A 21,373-nucleotide genomic window follows, 5' to 3' on the forward strand; every position below is an offset into this window, starting at 1 on the left:
CACAGGAAAACTGAAATAACACAAAAATCAGTAGTACACCATAGATATTTACCCACCTTCATCTCAGAAGAATGACTAGCATTAACTGTTAAAAAGACTAACTAACTAACCAACTGTTGTGCTGTCTATCTACAGCACAGGGAACCAGGACCTTGGGATGCTGGGCTGGTGACCAAATCCATAGGGTGGTCCTGAAGGGAAAATCAGGAGAAAAGCAGGATAGGGTTAGGATGGGTGAAAACACCAGCTGCTGCAGTACTTAAAGGCCCCCCTTCAGGTGAACTGTGGACTTCTGCTGTACACACAAGCACACCAGGACAATTTCACATGTGCAAGGTGGGGAGTACCTGTTGCAAATGAGTGGTTTAGGGTCACTTGAAGAACTTGTGAAGGGAGGGGATCTATGACCACAATATCCCTATGAGATCTGAACACCCTTTTAATTCATTTGCCATAGTGGGACCTGAAGCTGCCTCAGCATTTCCTGTAACTGTCTGATGTCATTATCACGCTAAAGAAGATAAGGAAATGTCACATGTGTAAACAATGTTTCTCTAAAAAAAAGAAAGGCCTGCACAAAGCAAAGAAGCAGCACAGAAGGGGAAAACAAGTGAAGTCTCAGTCTGACCTCAGTGGCATAACCCACTGACCTCAGACAGCCTTCAGACATGAGCTGTCACTAAAGTGACAAAGCAAGTTCTAGTGATTAACACCACAAAATGCATTACTTCTACATTATTAACCTTGCATATTTTGCTACTGTGAGCTAGAAAGCATAGGGAAACTCTTAAGAGTCAGAAGCACTGACACCCTTTTTATACTGACATTTCTGACTTTGATTATCTGATGATAGCTTTTTCTTACATGAACGGCTTCCAAGGTACTTCCAGGATCACTCAGACTCCGCTTGTTTTATCGATGTGAGTAATCCCAGATGTTCAGTGCAGTTGCTTACATTAATAAAGACACACAACTCTCAAGTGGCTGTAGGATCAGAGCCTTCAGGTTGGGAATTGTCATTGGCTTTTCTGCCGTTAACAGGCCATTGATGAACTGCAGCTTCCTTCACATCTGACAGAGGGATATTAAGGTACACATCTATCACTGCCATTTTTCTCTTGCAACTTCTTAAAATGCAGAATCACATTCAGAAAGCAATCAATAGCAATCCAGTCGCAAGCACCTCTAATGAAGCGCAGCAGAAACAATTTAGTATTAGATTTTCATCTGGAAGGTCTCAGAAAGCATTTCTCAGCTCCACTTTATCTGCCCAAAAAGAAGACCAAGGTGTTTATTCCAGGATTTGAGCCAGTGAGGATAGACACATGCACTGAACTGCCTACAGCAAGAAACTCCACTGTTCAGGATAGCACAGCTCTTTGCATAAAGTTACTGCTGCCATAGAGTGCTTGTCCTATTCACTCTGTTCTCAAATATCTGTGTCCAGAGCTCTAATTATTATAATTAATTATAGCTGAAAGGACAATGAGAACTATCAATTCTTAGAAGTATTTCCAAAAGGAATTAAAAAAAAAACTTCTTTGACAATTGAAAGTCTCTACTAGGGCACCTGTGTATCTGTTAAGTTTTTAATTGATGTTTGTGAATACTGATAGATTGGTAATGATAGATGGTCAAGTTTGCACTAAACTTTTTCCACACTCCTCCCACCATGCATAGCAGCTCTTCTTGTTCCTTGACTTCTAATCCATCCTCAGCAAGGTCTGGAAGTCACAGCAGATTTATATTTTGTGAAATATTGAATAACATGATTAATCAGGAATACCTCCTCCTGCTGTGGGAGCAAAAGATAAAGGCAGACCCAGCTCGTCAGCTGACTGAACCTGTTTTCAGCTCCTCTTCCTTAAATAGAATTTTCAAACACACATCATAACTCTGCAACACAAACCATCCCATTCACAGCATAACTCACAAGGAGGACCTAGCAGTAATTTTTCACTTATTTTCTAAAATACAGTTATTATTTTTTTACTTTGGGTGCTCAGTGAACAACCAACACTGCTTGAAAACCAACATGATTCCCATTTTCAAATACACAAGCTAGATGAGAAAGGAATAAAATCACACAATAATTTTCAACAGATGTATGAAAAACACTAATAAGCATATACTGATGTAAATTGGCTTGTATTTCCAGCACCCCAACTGAAAATCCATTATCTTTGCTCATAAAGTAGATTTGTGCACTTGACCTGCACTTTTTAGAATCAATTAATTCAGACTAAGGGATACTAATGCATAGGCAACTCTAGTCCAAACTCCTACTCCTAACTGGTAAAAATTACTTTATTAAGCCCTAAACATCAAACAGGTATATGGTATGGCACTACTGAAATGTTTAACATGAGCTGGTTTGGTGCCTGATCTGATTCAAAATTGGTAAAAAAAAATAAAAAATTTCAAAACAAAATGGAGAATATCAACACAAATCACCCTGAAATCACAGTACTGACTCAAAAAAGCGCCAGCATTCTGAGGGTTGGTAGTGTTGAAACAGGTGTGCAGAACTCCATCTCCCTTGTGGAGAAGCCAGCAAGGGCCTGAATCCCAAAGTTTTTGAATTCATACTTCCAGTTCACCATAAAACTCTCCCAGAAACTGTTCATTTACATGGCAGCAAGGCAACAAAGCACCATTTTATCCAAACAATTGAGTTTCATCTCAAACCTCTCACTTTTCCAAGTATGCAGCAGCAGATTGAGCAGCTCTAAGAAGCACCTCTCAGGTCAAGCATCTAAAGAACCCCTGAGAAGCAACTCTCTGAAAGCTTCAGGTACCTCCCATCCAGGGAGATGAGCAGCTTCTAGCAGTGGGAGAGTGGGAGCAATCCAACTGCAGGCTCTTCTCCTGGCACCACTGTGAGACAGCACAGGGCTTTAAAAGGCAGCAGCTCTCCTGTACAGCTTCCAAACCAGGAAGCAGCAAGATTCTTATGAAAATGGCTTGTTTTTAATAAAAGGGCTTGCAACCTCCCAAAAGAACACACAACAGTAGCCAGCCAGAAAAGCAAATTAGAAAGGAGAAAAAAGAATGACACATCTCATTTTAAAAAATGAAAAAATATATTAAATCTGGATTTAATGAAAACAGAGAGAAATCACATTCATGTGGCAAATCTTTTAAATTTATTTTGTCAGTCACATTTGGGAGCAAAAGAAATACCATTCCCCAAAATGTTCTTTAGAATGAAACCAAAACCTTCAGTTGCAGTAAACTGGCAGTTAAAACAAAATCTGAAATTAAATGAGCTGCCCTTCTACATATTTTGCAACCATCAAAAGCTTTCAATATATTTATCAGTCTTTTCTTCTTCAGCTGAAATTTTGCTCTTCAACATTCTTTAATCCTAGCTCTATACACAACCCCTTCTAGGATCTTAATTGCTCTCATCCTACTTTCAACTCACATTTTGTGTTGCCCTGGAAGAAAAATCGCTTGTTTAACAAGAAGAGCCACAAAAGGATTTTAGCCTATTCTAAAACAACATTGAACTATTCCTACCTTACTTTCATTAAATGCCTTCACAGAGGTAATTTTAAAAAGCATGTCAAAGGAAAGCCAGTCCATCAAAGAAAATGCTAATAGACATATAGGCAGAATATTAAGATTGCACAAATTACCACATTCTCTTGTGTTTACATGTATTTGCATGCATTCACTCACTTATTCAGCAATTCTCTGCTGCAGCTTCATGACTTACAGGTAAATTCAGAGCTACAAGGATTACTGGAGGGTTGGGAGATTTCATCACCCAGGAGGTGAGGCCAAGGGAAGGACGTGGGTGGGTCACATCATCCATGGGGTAGGGAACAGATTTTTTTTCTGGGATTCTACAGTCTCTTCAGCTAGAAGGTGGGGGCCAGCTTTGAAAGCCTGTCAGAGACCATCAGACCCAGAGATACTGATGAGGTGTTCTTGGCATCCGGGGGAGGTCTGCAGCTCATCCTGCCTTGCAGAAAGGTTCAGCAGCTGTGGTGTGGGTAGGGTCATTAGTAATGCTGCATTCATGACTCATCTGTGGCTTATTCCTTAAATACACACACAGGCAGGAATTTTTGTTTCACTGGGCTTCAAGTTGGTCAGGACCTTCAATATAAATCCGCATATTAGTCTGCAAGGAAATTTATCATCTGACCTTGACATGTTTCTTCCACTTTGAGAAAGAACACTGGTTCCACAGCTCCCTGCTTGTAAGAACAGGGAATGCATCTCAGAAGAAAAGCCTTTACAACAAGGGTATTTCCCAGTCACAACCCATGCAAACGAAGACTAAGAGAGTCTTGGAAGTGACTTAGTCAGGAGAACAAAAGCAAACAGCAGAAATTTTAGCACGGAAGTGCTTCAACTTGAGCTGAAAACTGAAATCTTCCATCAGCAAAATCAAATGAAGTACTTCATTAAAAGCCAAGTTTAATTCATGCAGAGAAAATGCATCACTTTCAAAACAAGCTGAGTGTTTTTGTTTTGGGATAAGCTGTGTCTCTCAGAGCTGCTGGAGGATCTCAGCGGATTTCTAATTTTGGTGTCGTGTAGACTGGACTATGGAGCTGCTTTTGGACAGCAAAATACAACCTCCCCACTGGGCACAGAAGCTGCATAGTGATGACATGCCAAGAAAAAAGTATCTTCAGGCTGGGAAACCTGACACAGTAGGAGACTGAAAGGATGAAGTGCTGCAGTGGCTCAGGAAGGAAAAAAAATAAGTTCAGACTGAGGTAAAGAAAACAATTAATTTGGCAACATTAAAAACTTTTGATTGGTAACTTTTAAATGAAACATTTTTAAATATCTGAATGAGAAGTACTGGGTTTGGCTACAGTTTTTTGTTGATCAATTTACGCAGAAAGCAAAAGCTTTTAGCAAAACATTCCACAGCTCTGAAGATTAACTTTTTCTTTCTATTTTTCAGTCATGTCAATTTTCTGCTTTTTAAATCAAATTCTATATATGCTGTGCTAGAACAAAGAGAGGCACAATGAAGTTGCTCTTTGTATTCAGTGATAGAATAGAAGTTGGACTGGTCTGTTCTGATGCTTCTTAGACCACTTACAAAGCAGTGTTTATTTCAGTATCAGTACCTCATGTCTAAAATTCGCTAGTACTGAATATTAAATCACATCTTTTTCAGAAGAGGAAAAAACTTCTGGTTTATTCTCTGTGAAAACCCACAAAAGTAAGAAATGTAAGTCAGAACTGACTTTAAATCTGTTTGTTATTAGACTAATGGGTATAGCTGTTAATTGTCTAAAATATGAATAGTAGCTCAAAGATCTATTTCTGATCTTTTTCAGAGATAAGACATGGCAAATTCTGGGGTTTTTCCCCTCCCCTAACAATGTGGGTTTGGTTCTTTAAAGCTCTGTTTTGGATGTGTGAGTTTTTCTTCCTCTCTTTTCATAACAGCTGCTTTTTTCTTTGCCTTGCTTTTGAGAACAGCCTATGCAATTTTTAGAAAACAAGCACTGCAAATGAATCACCAAATGATAGTAGTTAAGCTCCAGCCATTGTGGATGCTCCTACTGAGGGGGAGCACAAGGATTTGCTCAGGAACACGCAGAGTATGGGGTGGGAGACCTTTGGTGTGGGCTGTGCAGGCTCAGGAGGTGCCTCTCCTGCAGTCCCTGCACATGGACAGCATCACTCAGAGAAGGACAAAGCAGAGGAGAGCATCACTCACTGACATGTTCACATACTTCTGGTCATCACAAGCTTCAGTAACACCAAACACCTGCAGGGAAAGAACACTACCATCTGGAAGGAGCCCAGTGAAGTTACCCCCTGGCTCCTCAGGAGCCTTGCAGAGTTGTGAAAAGCAAGGTCACAATTAATTCAGCCAGGATTGCATGGAAGTACTGTGCAATGGATTCCTTTCAGCCCACTAATATCCTCTCATGGAAAGGGGATTGTAGGGACTTTTTGCAGACACAAACCTCTCCTTGTACATATTACAACCAAATCCCGTATCTGGATTTAGCTCAGCATAAGCTAGCATAATCTTAAAGTCCTGGTGTATGCAGCAAAGCAAAAAAAAAATCTTATTATGGCAGTAAAATCATGGCTGAGGTAAATATATTCTGCATCTCTACTTTCAGACATTTGCAACCTTCTCAAAAATACTGTCCTTTGGTCTAAGGATTTCTTGTCTTGTCAGTTCAAGACCACTTGAAAAACAAACTAGAAAAAATGTTTGCCTATTATTTTTGATCATCTGAAGTGCACAGATAGGAAAAAAATGAGGAAATAAGTGTACAAAACATGGAAGGATATAACTTCTTATCATTCGGCCTTGAAGCCTTCCCTCTGCACCCAGGGGCTAACTTGGCATCTCAGTCATGCTACACCACCTGGGATTGCACACAGAAATTCCCACAGAAAGTCAGCTCTAGTATCAGCTCCCAAAGTTTTCATGATACCATTTTTTCCTATTTGTGCTGCAAGAGCTGTGAAGGAGGTGTACTGACAGAAATAGAAACATTTTTTATTTGACAATGTTATTAAATACACTTACATCTGACAAAACCAAATCATTACTTTTAGCAGTGACCAGTGTTATCTGGGAATACAATAGTCAAATACTGAAGAAGACAAATTTATATGGCTAGTAAATAAAACAATGGAGGAACTCCCACCTCTTTGGAACTTAAGAGCCCCACAGTGAGACACTGGCTGACTTATGAGCTGACTTAATATACTCCAGTTACAAATGGGAAATGTGTTCATCCTGAGTCAGGTCACTGAGAGGAAGAGAATAATTCTTGGATTTCAAAACATTCCCCCCCCCCCTACTACAACAAGTCTCTCTGAGATTAAGGCAGGCAAGGACTCCACACCATTTGAAAGGGACTCTGACCACTGCAATCCATGTTCTTAGGACATTGTCTTACTCTCTGCAGCTGTGTTTTTGTGAGACACTCTACAAGTAATTCCAAAAAGCCTGTTGTTCACTCCTTACCTTTATTTTTGTTGTTGTTTGCATTACCACTGGCTCCTCCCTCACTGACTGTCCCCAGTACTCTAAGAAATCCTGCCACCTCACCTTTGCAGACATGCATGTTTCTATATATTCAGGCACCTATTTCCCTCCTCTGGTGCAGCTGTGGTTTGATCCTGCCCCAGTGTATGCACTGTATACTTCACAGGAAACACACAGGGAACAGTCATAGCACATTCCCTCAAGAGTGACTTTAATGGAGCTGTATGAATTTCTGGAGCTAAGGATTTACTGCCTAGATTATGTTACACTCTCCTTTTAGATAAGAAGGCACAAATTAGCTGTACTGCTTTGTATTTTGCTTAAAAGGCTTAGGAGCTAGGATAGGTTTTTTGCTATATTTCTTGATAACTGTTCCATGTATTTTGTTTTTAAAAGGGAGACTTAAAAATAGAATATTAAAAAACCCAGTGGCAACAGTACAGTTACAAATGCTGAAGTTTTAGAAGGAACTGCTAAGGGAGTTGCTGCTAGGAATACTTGCCAAGTAGAAAAACACAACAGTTAAGAATACAGTTAATACAGATGCACAGACAACACAGACCAGAACCTTGCCTTTCAAAATCCAGCTAAACACCTTAATATCTAATGACATTGATGATTCACAAATAGTATGCAAGTGGGTGTTACCACTTTCCAAAACAAAGTCACATCAAACACTCAGTTCTTGCAAGGTAGGGGAGGACTGGCTTCTTTAAAAACAAAAATAAAAGGAAACAATAGGAATAAACTCTGAAAAATAAGCTGTGAAAAAAATAGTAAAGGCCTTTTCAAGGTCTGAGCTTCCAGCCACACTGCTCACATAACAAACACTAACAAATGTTTTGATAATTCAAGGACTGTGTATGTGTGTGTGCTGGAGCTTCAATTTAAACACTCTAACACCATTTAAAAACTTTTCCTAAATTATGTTCCAATTGCTGTTGTGATCTTTCCAAATACAAGTACAATACAATTTGAGGTAAAGCATAAAAAGCAAATATATTCTTAATGAATTTTTAACCCCGTGTTAACAAGGGATTCTTTGGACTCAGCCAAGCAGACAGCAAGAGGTCCAGGAAGTTCCACTGCTATGAGGCTGCCAGAGACAAGGAAGTGATAACCTTTTGGTTTGGGGTTTTGCAAATAAAGCAACACATTGTTCTTGATTACTGTGTTTGAAGACCACAAGAAAAAATGTAGATTGGCCCAGTATCTTGCACTCCTTAAAAGGAAATAGATGTGTGAAGAGCTAACTACAACATGCAAGCTTTGCTGTCATTTCAGCAGAAAGAAGTTAAAACAAAGAAAAGCAAGGAAAGGAAGAATACCACCATGAAAAACCAAACACCCTTCCTCCTCTCCCAAAGCCCCTTGACAGCCATCCAGCTAGATGCTGATAATACTGGGTAACTAGATCTGATGAAACAAGTTCCTTTGTAGCTTGGCATGTTGGTTTCAACAAATTGGGGTGTAAATCATAATACCAATGGGACAACATCACTTTTTCTCTCTGTTAAGCAGAGGCCATAGAGAATCCCCTGGAAAAATAGCAGTTAATTCAAGTTCCCTGGTTGATTTCCAAACAGCACACTCAGGAGGGCTAAGGTCAGATGCTATATCCCCCTCTCCTCTGCATTCTGAGTGAGGAGGCAGCCACAGGACCCACCCCACCAGTCAATACTGTCCCCTCTCAAGCATTCCAGCCTAAGAAAATGTGCAGCATTTTGGGGGAAAAAAAAAAAAAAAAAAAAGAAAAAAAAGGAGGTAAGCACAGTCCCTAGCTGCCTATGTTCAAAAGAAGGATAACATCTGCATCCTGCAGATCCTCAGTGGTACACCTGCACATCCCCACCTGGCCAAAGGGGCAGCCAGCCCAGAGGTGCTGAGTACCTGCCTGCAGCCCCACAGTTCCCATCTGCAGCACCAGAGTCATGGAATGAAAGGTTCATGGGCTAACTGTGACATTTGTAGCTCTGGCAGCAGCTTTCAGCTCTCCTTCTCCTTGTGTAATTTCAAGGTCTTCCAAAACACACGTCAGTGTATGTGAGGGAAATCTGGGTTTCAAGGACAAACCTTCTCAACACCTGAGCAGCAAGATGACATTGACTCACAGGCATAAGGTCTGCTCTGAAAGAATTTTGTTTTTAAATCTTTTTCCTTAGTTTTGAGCAGCAAATGGCAGAGACATATGGGACTACTAAGTCTTCTGCTTTATTTATTTATTTATTTACTTTATTTATGTTTCTTTTTCTTCCAAACTCCCCTATTTTCTTCCGCCATATCCTTAATTGGATATTCAGATTAAGGTGAGAGATGTATTAAAAACATATAAACAGAAAGATCATCAAACACACTATGTGCAAAGTGGCAGGTTTTAGAAATATTCACTGCTAAAATTTCAACTGTTAAATGTGTTTTGGTAGGCAAAGAAGACTCTGCAGCTTTTTTAAACATGAGGAAATCCAAAGGATTACATCAAACCATGTTACAGACACTGACAGATACAGGCTTTCAAGCAAAACAGCTGTCATTAAAGCTCCTGTGACTGCTTAGAATACACTGCTGCAGTCTCCTAAAAAAACCCCAGGTCCTTGGGAAAAAAAAAATACCTATAGCCTATACTTTAGCTTCAGAACAGAAATGCAGCACCATCTTTCTTCCCTTCCCTATGAAAAAATAAAAGCAATATGAACCATTTCTACCCATGTGGTCACCAGCAAGAGCCAGAAAGCCACAATATAGCCTGTAACAAGTATGCTCATCTCACAGCAGGGACTACAACCTCACACCTTCTTTCCTAGGGCAGCACTTTGCATGAAGTGTGTCCATTTCGTTCTATTTAGCATTAAGGTCTTCCAGATACAACATCACTTCTCACCTTCCATAGGTTCTCACTACTTGTGACAGTGGCCACTGGGTAAAAAGTCTGAAAGAGCAGCTGGTACCAGCACAGCTACTAAAATGCTGTTGTGTCATTCCTTTCCTCGGACACTCCTACAAGCTGTCCCGACAGTCTTTGGTGACAGCAACCTGCCAAAGCCACCAGGGTTTGTGTCATTCTGTGTGGCAGCCAGTGCAATTAATTACTGAGATGATTAGCATGTTCATGGGCCATCCACAGCCAGTGTGCAGCAGTGGTTAAGACAGCAGCTTCAATGCAGGTGCCACTGGCAGGACAGGAAAGGGTCCTTGGGATGGCAGAGGGCAGGAGCAGCTGCAGGGGGAAGGAGGGAGGCCAGCGTGGGCCATGAGTGTACTATCCCACATCCAGCATGTGGGGGATGTTTCTGTGTGGAGCAGCCAGGGGAACAGCTGGGTCCAGCACACTGAAGGTCAAAAGGAAGTACCTAGAAGTAGAGTGACCTCTAAACCAGCTTTCTTACTGCATTTTTGATTACTCTCACGGCCTAAATGTGATCAGGTTTGAGCAAACGTTTATGCCATTATACGGCAACCAAAGGAGGGCATAGCTCATGATTTTTTTTAACCTTCAGCACTCAAAAACATTGTTTAGGCCTGGTGTGACCTTTCCCTATCTTATTCTAACAGGATGCCCAACTTTCATGGCTCCCAATTTTATTTATGGCATAATACTTCCACAGAAATACAAACACATATTAATGCCTTTAAAAGTAGTTTTCACAGGAAATGCAACACAAATCCAGCTGTGCATGTCTTAAACCTTCCCTGTTCACACCCTGCCCAGAGAATAAGAGTCATTTATTGGGAAGCACATGCCTTTTATTTCTGCCCCTCTCCCCAGGTCAGTATCCTCAAAGCATTTCTTCTCGTCTTTCCATTTGGCTACTTGGTGAACTCCAGAAGCATTTGCATTGATGGTGCAGGACTTAGCACTAGATCTGTCATATATGGTTAAGCTGCTGCTGGGCTAAGCTCCCTTTTTTTATCCTGAGTGGTATTTTCTCTTTGAACTTTAGGAATTTATACAGTGTTTTATCCTTTCAAGTATCTCTACAAATTCTTCACAGGATCTACAGCATAGGCAGGGCCTTTTTATGACAGAAAGACACAGTAGGTTTTCATGCTTTGCAGTCACTGTAATATAACCCACTGCTTCACTAAGCCCACTAACATTACATTCATTATTTGGAATGAAGCTTATGGTAAAGAAGTCATTTGTTCTGATAGTCAAGTGCACCATCAAAAGTGTGATTGCCTACAACAAATCAAGAGTTTTATAAGCCCTACTATGTGCTTTCATATGTTGAAAGAAAAAAAAAAAACACAAATTGTGCAGAAATAATTATCTTTCTGCCAGCTCATTTTTAAAATGAAGATAGGTAACACTTATGTGTAAATGCAAAAAGCAGGGATAATATGGAGCTCCTATGGTATCATAAAGGTAGCATTCCCTGTGGAACAGAAGAGCACTACAATGGGACAAATGGAACATACCTTTCACCAAAACATGAAGATATTCTACCTATTCTTCCGCTTAAGGATGACTGGCTAATGCAGAGAAATGCACTAAGTAGTTGCATTTTAAGTTACTACCTTGTCCAATAGCTATTGTGCACCTTTTCTGTGCAAAAAAAAATCCATGCAGTTGTCCATAATAATTTCAGTCTTGATATGACTAGATAAACAGGGGTCATGAAGGAAAAATTAGCCCAGTGCCTTTTCAGAAATGCACTGACTGTTTTAAAATCTTCTGTATCTGTCTACAGAAGCAGGGACTACTTCTAGAGTCACTCTAATATTGCAGTATTTACAGTATGTGTCACCTTTCTCTGCAGAAGGTTATACAGAGCACAGTGTGATGCAGTTCAGCTTCCAATGTCCTTTCTGTGGGCTTGAAACACCCAGCAAACTGACCCTGCTGCTTTTAACACTGGTCTTCTCCAGAGAACTCCTCTTGTAAGTAGTCCTATAAGGTCAAATGAGACTCTTTGCCAAATAAGCCTTTGCAAAATCAGTCGTGCTCTGTCATGTTTAGAGAAAAGGAACCTAACTGGAGCATGTACTAATTTTAATTAATATAGTACATCCTTCTCACCAGATGATTGGGGTTTTTTTTCCTCCTTTCCTCTCCCTCTCTCTTTTCTTTTTGCTGTTTTCAGGCTTTTTTTTTCTTTTTCCTACCCTTCCATTTTGCATATTTTTTCTCCTTTCACACACTATTTTTCTCCATCCCACTTTCCCCTTTTAACAACCCACCTCCTCCTCCTGCATCCTGTTTTTCTTTCCCTTTGTCCTCTCCCAGTCCTTTGAAGGACTACACCTGTGTTTTCCTAACAGTCTCACCAGAAGCAGCTGAATGTAAGTGATAAGAAAACTGATAAAAACCCCTTGAGACTTAGAGGCTGTATTCCAACTAGCCTGCACAAAGAGAAATGGTAGATTCAGGCTAAGGAGAGAGGGATTAAATGAGTCAAAACTTGCAGAATTCCAACACAGGGGATTTAAATTTCTGTAGTACCCATTAACTAGTGCACACCATCATTAAACTGCTTGTTCTGGTTAATATTTAAGAAGGGAAAAAATTAGCAGAGTCACATGGTAAATGTCTGGAAGTCTAAAAAAAGAATAAGAACTTAATAAAAGTGTGCATACACGTCAGACATCATACTCAGACTAGGAATGGTGTTATCATTTCCATTACAGGAGCAAATACCTGCCTCTGAAACCTGCAGGAGTTTTAAATGCTTTTTAAAATCCAAGCCCTAAGAAATTACCTCATTATTTCCCCTCTCCAGAACATTGCTTTCCTCACACTCATTTTGGACACCTCGTCAGGCAGGTCAGTTCCCAACAAAAGCCTGGTCCCATTCTTTAAGCCAAAACACACTCCCTAGGTCTGCCCCAGTGCATTTAATGTGCTGGCTTGCAAAATTTCTCTGTGGACTGCGTGCACTTAGAAATCCGAAGTACCTGATTTGGGAGTCACACAAGCAGCTGCCATGTCTTCAGGTTAAGCATAAAGGGATTACATTAGATCTGGCAAATGTAATTTATTTCCAGGATTTGAGAAAAGATTTTTCTTATCCCAGTAATTCCAGCTAATCTAACTTAAGGATCCTAGAAAGATAAAGCTGAATCTCTACTTTTATACTGAGAGTATCCAGAGCTCATTACGGATTTTGCCAAAAATCACAGATCCTTGGTTTGCCTTATCAGCTCAAAAAACCCAGCATCCACAGACCTTCAAGAATTTTAAGAAGCCAATGGCAATTTCCAGCTGGGTATGTGATGCTATTCATCCTGCAATCCACAAGTGCTCTGTCCTAGTGAGAGCTGGACCTTCAAGCAAGAAACCTGTGTGCCCTGAGACAGCAAGGTTGGGTGATTCTCCAGCATCACATCTATAATATTAGGGAAATGGGCTTTTGCAACCAAATTCATGTGCAGAAAAGTTCAAGTCACCTAGCTTTCCTATGTCCTTTCCATAGAGATGCAACTAATCTTAATGTCTTCAAAAGAATTATATATATTTAACTATCAACTAATATATGGCCTGCATGCGTTAGCTGATTGCCATCCATAGAAGGGGCTTAGCTAGGGACTCTGGCTAAGTACACAAAGATTTTGGAAGCTATGACCCATGCAGAAAGTTTGGTATGTTTTGTACTGATAACTGATTTCCATACAACTCTTGCTCACGATAGTATTTCACACTTTAAAATGCAACTCAAAACAAAAAGTATGGCATGCACAAATTCCCACAGATCTCAGGCTGTACTGGTAACCGTGTTGGTGGAATCTGAGCTGGTAGCAAGCTCCAAGTGGTTTGTAAGGAAATTCACTGCAGTAAAGTGTCATTTTCGACATTCCCAGTTGTAGTTACACGAGTGCCTAGATTCAAAAGACTAAATAGCCTCCTTTGTTTATTACATAATCTGCAAAACTGCAAGCAGAGAGCAACAGGGAAAGCACAGATCCTTCCTCTGAGCACTCTCACATGCCCCCCTGTCCAAAAGAAGTTCTCTCTGCAGGCTCCTTGCTTTGGTACTCAGCCTTTGGCTTTGGCACTTTTTTCAAACTGCAAAGATGCCTATTTATTATGCCCATACATACAATTATCTACATCCACACACATGTGTGCGCTCTGCTGGCTGCCCACATTCAGGCCCATCTGCCAGGCTGGCACTGTGCCCACCGAGACGTTGGTCGGTCCATTTCACTAAAGCAGAACTGTCAGGCAGTGATGGACCCTGCTGGGCAGCCAAGAGCCCTCCTTTCTCCAGGGATGAAAGCCTCCCAGCGCCACTCAAGTTTGTGTGGCACACCACAGGAGCACGACCATTGGCATGCATGCCAAAGCAAAGAAGATTTTAAAGAGGAAAGAAAAGAGGAGAGCTGACTGGTGCTTCAGACTGTGATCCAGCCCTGCTTTGTGGAGGTGATTATAGCAGGCAATGCTGCTGTGGCTGAGCACAGGCCAGCCATCATTTAACTTTGACTTTGGCACCAGTCAAGTACAACACGGCAATTGTGAGACAACTCAATAGATGTAAATAGCCACTACACAGGGATGTTTGGTGAGGCTTAAGGGCACAGACAAATAGCCTACAAAAGGCAGCTCCTTGCGTGCAGAGTGGTGAGTAACTCCAGCTGGCCAGGAACCATGAGTCAAGATCAGAACTACATGCATCAGATCTTCAGTTCAGCCCAAATCTTTCCAAGAGGATCATCTTGCTCATGCTGCTCCCTCTCACATTTCTGTTTAAAGCTGACCTTTACTTTTACACTTGCACTGCATGAAGACAGAGGTGGGTCATGGTTTGCACTGGGGTTTTAACCTCTCAATGACAACAACAACATGCCAGGAAATGTTGCTTTATCTTCTACTTTTCTTTTCCTCCAGGAACCTGTGGACTTGGTCACTAGAAGCCTGCTTTAGAACCTCTCGATGTGGCTATTCCTCCTGGGTGGAATCAGCTCACCCATCCTCACTCATGCCAAGTGGGATGCAAACACAGCTCTGTCTCCCTGAATGAGCCAAGATGAACAGTTCAACGTGGTCTCACTGTTCAATGGGTCTATTCACCCATGAGTATGACAAGAAATTCTGGCACTAAACCAGCAGCTCCTCTGCTCCCCAGGAAGGCCCAAGGGCAAAATTATATCATGCTTTTATTTAGATCAACATGGTCAAACTTCACTATGGAGGAGTTTTACCAGTTAAATGAGCTTCCACTCACACCCACTGTGTGAGGACTCAGGGGTCAGGAAGAAGTCCCAGCTGAACTTTCGAAAAGCTGGAGATAATGCTGAAAAATTCTTTCCCCTGTTGATTTTAATCAGGTCAGAAAAATCGTATATTATGATACCTACATCACAAAACAGTTTATAGACATTGCTGTCACATGACATTTTAATTGCTGTTACCCCTTTAGACAACTAAGCCAAGGCAGAGCTTGTCAGCACCAAGAGAAAAGAAAATCAAGTGTGCTTCTGAAGTCTGAATTTCTTCTTAAGCAAAATAAGCAGACATCCAGACCACTACATGAGGAAATTCCACATGTATCGTCTACTTCAATTTTGAATGGCTCTTCTGACATCTCTTCCAGCTAAGAAGATTAAAAAAGACCACATTATTTGAGATATTGCATTGCTTCTTGACATCAGTCTGGTGAAAGATTTAACTGAAAAGAGCCTTTATTTTTGTACTTTGTATATTATAGGATGGAATTCTGTTAAGTTGTAATCTCTTTTGAAAAATTACAGAAATCACTGTATTTCCCTTTACAGGCTGTTCTGCCTATACAGAGAGAGCATCCCTATAAAAATGCAGCCTCTGTACAATAAAAGGTATGGCTCAGGATTTCCCTCTGGGTCCCTGTGGCATATGCACATGAACTGTTAGTGGTACTTCTCACATAATCAGTACAAATACAGTGGTTCCAAGAGGAGATGACGTCACACATTTTAGAGCAAAGGCACTGCATGAAACAATTATAGTCCCTGCAGCAGCTGTGGATACGCCATAGGTAAGCCTAACAGTTGTGATCTCCTCCTCTCTTCAGTGGGATGGAGAAAATACACAAAGATTGGATTTATGTCATCATAACTGAGGCAAGGATTTTGCCCCAGACCTGTCTGTCCTAAGCAGCAGGCCAAAAACCTGGCTCTACTGAAGTGAACAGCATCAGGGCAATTAGACTCAGATTTGGTCATCTCCACACCAGCACACAAAGACCACTGAAATTTCCAAGTTCTCACACGTGGCTTGGCATTTTATCTCAGTTGCTGAGACTGCTAAACCATCTCTACTCTGATTTCTCCACTAGTGACACTAGATATCTATACATCAAACGAATAGATGCATCTAACTTAAAAACAGATGAAGTACTTACGCTTTAATTGGAATTTGTTCAATTTAGACCTAAAATTGCACATTTTTCCTGCATGGTTTTCCATATGTCTTCATTGTAACAGTTTTCCAATTTAAGGCAATGTGAGAAGACAGAAGCTTTTTTTGCAAGCCCATGAACACACACACACACACCCTACCCCAAAACCAGTGCTAACATCTGCAGCAATCACAATATGGTAACTGGCTACATACAGGAGATTAAAAATACACAGATCAATAATCTTCTGCGACGATTTTCAAATAGAAGCCTCATGTAATTTTTTCCAAACACAGTCCCTCTAGTAGCTTTTGTGATGACACTGGAGAGGCAGACATTGAATTACACTCTTCAAGCCCTTCTGATAGTTCCACATATAATTTCCCCCCGCCTCCCCCCAGTTTTCAGCAAAAGTGTCATTCTTATGCTTTTTGTGTAAGTGGACAGAATTTCAAGCATCTGCGCCCAAATGATTATAAATCAAGGAACCTTCATGCTCCATTAGCTTGAGAAGATAGCGTTATTAATGACTGCTATTCAAGGAAGTTCTCAGTAAGTGTCTAAGTGAAGACACCTCTGATGTAAGGCTTTGTTTTGTTTCTGAAAACAGCTGCGTGGGCAAATCTTCACTCTTGCTGTTTAACATATTTCGGAGGCTACCACTTCTAAGAAATTTCAATTATTTTCATTAGCTGAGCAGTTACATCAGTTTCCTCTGGAAAAAGAAACAATACTGACATTCCACAGCAATACTCATGAAAAGTCATTTAGCTTAACTAATAGCAGGGTCCATGAAGATGCAACACTGCTCTTACTCTGCTATTCTTTATCCAGTTCCAGTAGTCTGAAAAAGCTAATTCAACTCTACAACACAAAAAGTGAAAATTTAAGTGTTAGGTCATATTACATGGACTTGAAACAATGTAAGAAATGACTGGGTACAGCCTGGCAGAGCTGATTTGCTCCACGGGTTAATACACTGTGATTTCCTACATGATCCTAACTAGCCTTTCATTTCCACAGAAGTAGGACCAACTCTGCAAAGAAAAGGCGAGTCAGAGGTCTGATTAAGTGAGTTTTCTGCCTGTTAGTTACTTGCCTAGGTGCACAATGAATGTGATGCACCCCATGCATGAATACCACATAATACCGAATTTAAAGATAAGAGATCTGACTCATCACTCCACTGCACCAGTTTTATGCCTACGGGGCTCCATGTTCTTCCATGGTGACTCAGACCCAAGACTCCCCTCTCTCCAGGAAAAACATGACAAGTCATGCAGTACATGTCAGGCTTACCCATCAACTATAATCCCTATTTGCCCTGCAAAACTAATTGGAATGTAACATTCCATGCCAATTACATTTTTGTTGTTAAAACTAGAGATATATATAATTAATATTAAGAGCAGCAGTTTAAAATATAGTCATCGGAATTAACCCTAATACACCTGGCAACATACTCAAGGAACTCTGTTTGAGAAAGCAGTCCTTTCAAAATGTTAATAGTGTCAATATGGGCATGCTAAGATTAACAACATGGAATTAAGGAGGAGATTAGTCACAGGAACAAAAAGTTTCTCTGAAACAGTTCTCATTGCAAGACTGCTGCCTTCACTTTTCTAACCCAAGGCTGCTGAAACACAAGAAACTTTGAACAACTCTAAGGTAGGCATTGACTGTTTCTTCCCAAAAGGACACACTGTGTTTATGACAGCTATTTTTGGCTTCCAGCTATACAAATATAAAACACCATGAGGTCCATTTTCTTCTCAGAGCTTCATGTCTGCATATATTCATTGATTTCAGTGCAATTATATCTGATTATTTGCCTGGAATGGAAGTTAGATCAGTGCTGACCCTTACAGGCAATTTTGAATGGATTTATACTGGGTAAAATGTGTAAGAGAAAGTCTACTCTGCAGTGTGACAGCATACAACTGTAGAAATCAAGGAAATAATTAATAAAGGAATAAACCTTCAAGAGCAAAACAAAAGGATTCATCCTTCACCTTGCTCTAAACCTTAAGGGATTGGTATCCAGCAGTTTACCATAATGTACCTTGTGCTTTTTTTCTGTTTTTTAGTCACAGAATCAAGTGGGTTACTCTAGAATGCAGAGATCTCTGCCACAGGTTTGTTCTCAGGATTGGCTCCTGAGCTACTTTGCAGAGAGCTGAATCTAAGGTAGTTGGTCCAGCTCAGCCATGCTGGGCACTGGCACACACAACCAGTAATACACTGAAAACTGCTTGTGGAAATTATTATATACCACTGGGGAGCCACACACACTGAGCATTACATGCATAAACTATCCACTTCCTTGAGAACACAGAGGGCACAGGTATGCAATTTTAAATTTACTACCACCACTGCAAGACGATAGCATCTCATTCTGACTACATTTATATCCCACTGAGAGGTCAAGCCAGGAGGTGGTATTATATGTGTGCTTTTCTATAGGAAAGCAAGATTTATTCTAAGACATTCAGTTGAGTTTTACATCTGTCTTATGAAAAAGAAAAAATAAAATCCACAAAAAACCACAAAATTGTCCACTGCAATGAATACAGCCTTTGAATAAATACAGGACCTTGACTGCAACAGGAAGGTGAAATCCAAAAATGTGTCAGTAGGATCATTCTCTTTTGAGGAGCAATATAAAGACATGAACTTAAAATAGACATGGCATTGGCTCTTATCTCATGCTCACTTACCCTCTGGCAACCAGAAACCAGGCTGACTTAAAAACCTAGCACTTACAACTCTTTAGCTGACATAATTTTATTAGTCTGGTCATGTGGCAGTCACAGGTGTGAGACACAACCTGCTATCCAGGTAAAAGTTATTCTCCATAGCTAATGGTTAAACCCCAGAACCCGTGCTTTTAACCCCACTCTTAAAATATTTCTATATCCAGAAAGCAAGGGGAGAAGCAGAGGTACAATGTTCAGAACTGAACAGCAAGTTACAAAACTTCAAACACAACACAATATATTGAAAACCTACTAGCACTAAATTTGTGATGCTGCTTATTACTTGGTGAACCTCTCTTTTTAACACCTGGGTCACCAGTAACTATCAAGGGTTACCAGACACTGCTCCCCATCCATGTCTGAAGTACGACTGAAGTACTACCTAAAGCATCACCCATGCTGGGAAGTGGATCCGGTGATTAAGTACCCGCTTCAGCGGCCGCCAGCATTATTTCACTTTGGGTGGTAGCTAGTCTCTAGCATGGGAGTGCAGAACAAGCCAGTTTGGCTGCAAGGACCGAGATTTTCAGCGCCCAGCACCAAAGTTTGCCAGCGAGGCGGCGGACGCACAGGTAAAGGCAGCCGCTGCTGCGCTGCGGGGCGCCGTCCTTTCGTCACTTTTACCTCAGCCGGCTGCAAGAGGCGGCAGCAGGCGAGCGGGGACAGCCCACCGGGTGCCCAGGTGGCCTCCAGGGAGCCCGGGACCCGCTGCACGGAGCGGCCGGGTGGGAGAGCGGGAGAGCCGCGCCGCATGCCTGTGCACACTGGCGCGGCGGGAGCGCCTCGGCGGCGCCCGGGGACAGCGGGAGCGCCGTGCGACCCGCCGGGGCGGCCTGGGGAGGGCGGGGGACAACGGAGGGGCTGCCCCCCCGCCTCGCCCACCCTCCCCGGGCCGCCCCTCACCCCCGGAGCACCGTGCCGACGGGGAGCCCCCGGCGCCCCCCGCCCCGCACGGGCACACGGCAACAGGCGGCTGCGCCCCCCGCCCGGCACCTCGCACCCGCTGCCCCGCTCGGCATCGCTACCTCGGGAAGGCTCCGTGCGCTCCCGCCGCCGCCGCCGCCGGGGCGGATCAGCTGATATTTACCTGTGAGGTAATGCACGCTCCGTAAGGTCACCGTGCACCCGCCGCCGGCACACGGCGCCAGGCAGGAGGAGGGACGCGCCGGGAGGAGCGGGAGTTGCTCCTGCTCCGCCGCCGCCGCGCACGGCGCCGGAGCGGGGCGGCCGCGCCGCGCAGAGGCAGAGGCGGCCGCTGCCGCTGCAGCTCCTGGCACATGCTGCAGGTGTCAGCGCAGGAGCTGCCCCGCCGCCCGCCCGCCGCGCCCGCCCCGCCGCGCTGCGCAGCCGCGCCCGCCGCACCGCGCCGGCGCCGCGATGGTGCGCCGGCGCCCTGCGCCCGCTGAAGCCGCCGCGAAGCCGCTGCCCGGCCCCGGCGCTCCCCTCGGGAGACGCTCCCCCGCCAGCACCGGCGGAGAGGGGGAGGCGGGAGGGATGACGTAGTGGGGCGTGGGGCAGGGGCGAGGCCGGGCGGCGGGGCCGGGAGCCCCCTGCGGGCCCCCCGAGGGCGCGGCTCCGCCGAGGGGGTGCGGGCTGGACCCCCCATCCCTGCCGGAGCGGCGGGCGGGCCGGGGGAGCGGCGGGGCGAGCGGGGCGAGAGGGATGATGTCATCCCCTTTTCCAGGGGAGGGCGGGGCCTGCCAGGGGAGGAGGTGGGCGCGACGCCGCGGCTCCCTCAGGAGCGGGCGAGGAGGGGGACGCGCACGGTGCCAGTTCCTCACGGTGCCGGACCCGCGCGTCCCACCAGCGCTACCCCGGGCCCGTACCCGCGGAGGGGCGATCGCTCCGTGCCGCAGCAGCGGGTCGTGGGGCAGGCACTGGGGGAAGGCACCGCACCCCGGGCGGGAGTCCCGTGTGCCCCCGCTGTGGGTCCCGTGTGCCCCCGCTGTGGGTCCCAATCCCAGGCTGGGGTCCCGTGTGGCCCCGCTGTGGGTCCCGTGTGGCCCCGCTTTGGGTCCCGTGTGGCCCCGCTTTGGGTCCCGTGTGCCTCCGCTGTGGGTCCCGTGTGCCCCCGCTGTGTGCCCCGCCGGCCCGGCCGCCGCTCCCGCCGCAGGGCGCAGAGCGCAGCGCGCGTTCAGCAGCGGCAGCGCCGGCCGGGGACGCGCTGGGAGCGAGCCCTCGGTGCGAGCCTGCCCCGGCAGCCCGTCCTGCAGGTGCAGCTGGCCGGGGACACGGCTCCAGCACGGCTCGCTGCTCAGGGCAGAGGCTGGCAGAAGTGTGGGTGGGTGTGCAGGAACCTTCCGAGCACA

At 43.8% G+C, this 21,373-nt stretch overlaps 1 protein-coding gene across 2 annotated transcripts in view; it reads right to left on the minus strand.

Annotated features, from left to right (window-relative positions):
* The window catches only part of DTNA (dystrobrevin alpha), a 220,473-nt gene extending 200,070 nt beyond the window's left edge, over positions 1 to 20,403 (minus strand). Inside the window, exon 1 of one of the 2 annotated variants that reach the window (XM_056484548.1) lies at positions 20,152 to 20,403. The gene's annotated coding sequence lies outside the window, so the exon portion shown is untranslated. The remainder of the gene's footprint in view (positions 1 to 20,151) is intronic. The other variant, XM_056484554.1, reaches the window with a different exon arrangement.
* Between the last annotated feature and the right edge of the window lie 970 nt (positions 20,404 to 21,373).

Source organism: Oenanthe melanoleuca, chromosome 2 (assembly GCF_029582105.1).
Source record: "Oenanthe melanoleuca isolate GR-GAL-2019-014 chromosome 2, OMel1.0, whole genome shotgun sequence".
NCBI classification, from domain to species: Eukaryota; Metazoa; Chordata; class Aves; order Passeriformes; family Muscicapidae; genus Oenanthe; species Oenanthe melanoleuca.